A 4457-nucleotide genomic window follows, 5' to 3' on the forward strand; every position below is an offset into this window, starting at 1 on the left:
CCTGTCCACTCCCACTCCTCTGTTCTTACTCCTTTCCTCCTTGGATTCCCAAACACATATTATTAGTCATCCTTCTGTTTTTACAATAATAGTCCTATGCAGTATTTATCATTATATATTTATGAGACTGAATTAGTTCATTCAGCATAATGCCCTCCAGTCTCTCCCAAGTTATGTAGTAATTTTTCAAAATCAGCGCTCCCAAGGAGTATTTCATCAAATGAACATACCACAATTTCTCAATCCATTCGATTGTGGTTGGACATCTGGGCTAGTTCCATGATCTTGGGATGGTGAGTAACATTGCTATGAACACTTGTACACAAATCTCCATTAGTGTCTCAGCTCTTATTTCCTGAGATGCTTTTTTTAATCAGTGAGAATGGAGAGTGACTTACTGAAGATCTGCAGAAAAGTTGTTGCTGAAATAATAGTTTGAAGCTTTTATTGACTGGAAGAAATATTCCTGAAATCCCATTGATGATTCCAAAAGAAATCAACCAGGGCCACAGGGATGGAAGAGGTTACCCACCTCTCTGATCTTCACCATCAGCATTGCTACAATTTGTTCCTTTAAGTTTGGCTACAACACTGGAGTCATCAATGCATCTGACGTGATCATAAGGGACTTTATCAATTATACCTTGAAAGAAAGATTAGAAGAACCTCCCTCAACAAATGCCACTTTTCTCTGGTCTTTGTCCATGGCTATCTTCTCTGTCTGTGGTATGACTGGCTCCTTCTCCACTGGACTCTTTGCCAACTGGTTTGACAGGTGCAATTCAATGTGTATTGCCAACATACTGGCTATTGCTGGAGACTGCTTTATGGGCTTCTGTAAAATAGCCACATCAGTTGAAATGCTGACCTTGGACCACTTGATTATCATAGGCCTCTTCTATTGACTCTGCTCAAATTTTGTGCCTGTGTACATTGGAGAGATAGTGTCTCCAATGGAGAAATGTACACTGAAAAGATATCTTCTCCAAGGTGCCTTTAACACTCAGCAAGTTGGGCATTGTCGCTGGAAATCCAGTGGCCGAGATCTTGGGTCTGGAAGTCATCTTGCGGTCTGGAAAGCTGTGGTCCTTGCTGTTGGGGTTCACCATCATTCCAAATCTCCTACAAGGTGCAACTCTTCCATTTTGCCCAGAAAGTCCTTGATTCTTACTCATTAATAGAAAGGAAGAGGAAAAGGTTAGGCAGATCCTCTAATTATCATGGGGCACCTAAAATGTGAACCAGGAAATCCAGGAGATGACAGAAGAGAGTGTCAAGATGGCCTAGGAGGAGTAAGGCACTGTTTCAGAGTTCTTTAGGCACCCAACTACCAGCAGTCCACCATGATTTCCATCATACTGCAGCTCTCTCAGCAACTTTCTGGAATTAATGCTATTAATTACTATTACTCAACTGGAATCGTCAAAGATTCAGGCGTTCAGGAGATAATCTATGCTACCATTGGTGTTGGTGTGGTTAATAATATTGTTACTGTGGTTTCACATTTTTGGTGGAAAGGGCAGAAAGGAGAACTCTACATATGCTTGACCTTGCAGGAATAGCTATTTGTCTGTCTCATGACTATTTCTTTGTTAATAAAAAGAAAGAAAGAAAAAAAAGAAGACCAATAGGATCGGATGAGCCTTGTCTGTCATGAGGCCATATTGATACTTGTGGCCCTCTTTGAAATTGCGCCAGGCCCCATTCCCTGGTTTATTGCACCCAGGGATCCCACCCAGCAGCAATGGCAGTGGTTGGTATTCCAACTGAACCTCCGACTATCTGGTGGGACTTATCTCCCCCCCAGCTGTAAGTGCTTTAGGGCCCAACATTTTTATCATCTTTATTGTCTTCCTTGTTATCTTTTTTGACCTTTGCCTTGTTCAAAGTTCCTGAGATCCAAAGCAGGACTTTTGAAGATATTGCAAGGATCTTTGAAGGTCAGGGGCAAGATCTACATATGTCTAAGAAGGGCCTCATGGAGATGAACAGTGTCCAGACTGCGAAAGAGACTACCACCAATATTTAAGACACCCTCCCTCCCACCTCCTTCCCAATATGGAAAAAAAAAAAACACCAAACCACCCCACATCTTGCTTATTGAAGGGAGAAACTCCATCAGGTTATAGCCCAGGACTGTACTGAACGCTGCTACTTAATTCATTTCTCACCCCACCCATTTCTTGTGCACTCAGATGAAGCCAATGTTGGAGATAGTCACATCTTCAGTGGCTTTTTAAGTATTTAAATTCTTGGATTTTCTCTTCTGTTTATGAGAGAACAAGGGAATCTACTTCATTTCAGAAGGGATTGGCCACTTGGTATATGACAACTTGGCCAGCTCTTCCTCCCTTTGATTCTAATATTGCCTCACTAGGTCATACAGGGGAGTAAGAGTAAGGGTACAGTGCCCCAACCTTAGACTTACCAGGAAGCAGATATATTAATAGTGTTATGTGACCTTCTTCACTTCCAAACAGCTTTGTAGAGCAAATTAACTTCCTTTATTGACTTTTTCTTCCAGTTTTGTAATTATTGTGTACCATCAAGTTGGAATTGACCCATAGCTGACCCTCTGGTGGGTTTTCAGAGGCACAGGAAAAAACTGCTAATCTTTCTCCTACAAACCTGCTGGTGGACTTGAACCTCATGCCCTCAGTATTGCAGCATAGCTTCTTGCCACTAAGCCACCAGGTATCCCTAAATCAGGAGGCAGCCATCAGAGCAGAACAAGGAAACACTGTATGGTTCCAAATCAGAATAGGAGTGAATCAGGGATGTGTCCTGTCTCCACATCTTTTCAATCTGTATGCAGAGCAGATTATTCAAGAGGCTGAACTACATTATGCAGATAATACAACATAGTTTGCTGAAACTGATCAGAGCCTGAAGCATTTGGTACAGAGAGTCAAGGACTGTAGGCTCCAACATGGATTGAAGCTCAACATCAAAAAAATAAAGAGATTCTCACCACTCGGCCAACTGGCAGCACCATGATAGATGTAGAAGAGATTGAGGTTGTTAATTTCAGCTTCCCAGATTCCACATCAACACTCTTGGCACCAGCAGTCAGGAAATCAAAAGACAAACTGCATTAGGAAAAACTATTGTCAGAGATCTCTCCAGAGAACTGAGAAGCAATGATGTCAGTCTAGAGACTAAGGAACACCTGATCCAGGCCATGGTCTTCACAATTTCTTGCTATGCATCAGAGAGCTGGATAATGACCAAAGATAACAGAATAATTATTGTTGCCTTTGAGTTTTTGGTGCTGGAGAAGAGTATTGAACATACAATTGACTGACAGGACAACTAGCAGATAAAATCTTAGAGACGACGAAGCGAGGTTGCTCCTTGGAGGCAAGGATTTTGAGGCTCGATCTTATATACTTTGAGCATGTTGCCAGGAGAATATATCATGCTTAGAAGGGTCGAAGGACAGTGCAGGAGAGGAAGATCACAGATGAGATGGCTTGGCACAGTTACTGGGATAATGTGGGTAGCTGTGTCAAAGACAGTGAGCTTGGCTCAGCATAGACCTATTGTGCATAGGGTAGCTATAAGTCGTAGTTGACTTGATGGTACATAACAACAACAAAAAGTGTAACTTCATCAAAATAGTGAAAAACAAGAAAATTAAGGTAGAGGGAGGTGTTTAACACATTGCCGCACAATTTTAAATTGACAACCGTACTTAGGAACACTTTTTTTTCCTTCGATGTATTACTGTCATTTGCGGCAATGTGTTAAAGACAGGTTATGGAGTAGAAGAAGATTTGATACTAGACTTATGATGCAATACAAACAGAATAATTTAGGGAGTAGGAGTATAGTACATTATTGAAGGATGTATGACATGGTCTCTGAGCCTTGCATGTTACCTCTTAACCATTCCTGTCCTTCAGAATGGAAATTTTTAAGTTTCATTTTCCTGTGAGGTCAGGTGTGTGTACACACAAAAAAGCTAGTGGAGTTTTACTCTTTAAGATTATTCTTCATATGCAGTAAATCTAGTATTATTAGTAAAATGGGCATTTTAGCTGGTGTTCTTAAATTTCAAATGGACTCCAGAAAATAAAAGATTAGTTTTAGAAATCAAACTCTGAGAAGACTGTAAATCCCAGAACATGTGACTGTGCTTATGTGAAATGTATACTTGGACCAGGAGGCAGTCGTCAGAGCAGAGCAAGGAAACACTGCATGGTTTAAAATCAGGAAGGGTGTATGCCAGGGATACAGCTTATCTTCATAGTTTTTTCAACTATATGCAGAACAGATCATCTGAGAGGCTGGACTCTATGAGGAGAAATACAGCACGAGGATTGGAGGTAGTCTCATCAACAATCTACATTATGCAAATGACATAACCTTGCTTGCTGAAACTGAGGAGGACCTGAAGTGCTTGCTGCAGAAGGACAAGGACTGCAGCCTTCAATATGTATTGAAGCTCAACATGA

The 4457-nt window shown here is 41.1% G+C and overlaps 1 pseudogene; it reads left to right on the top strand.

Moving 5' to 3' along the window:
* Positions 1–524: 524 nt before the first annotated feature.
* Positions 525–2029, top strand: LOC102853518 (annotated as a pseudogene).
* The last annotated feature ends 2428 nt before the right edge of the window (positions 2030–4457 follow it).

This window comes from Elephantulus edwardii, unplaced genomic scaffold (assembly GCF_000299155.1).
Source record: "Elephantulus edwardii isolate Elephantulus edwardi_28Jun2011 unplaced genomic scaffold, EleEdw1.0 scaffold00009, whole genome shotgun sequence".
In the NCBI taxonomy this organism is placed as follows: domain Eukaryota; kingdom Metazoa; phylum Chordata; class Mammalia; order Macroscelidea; family Macroscelididae; genus Elephantulus; species Elephantulus edwardii.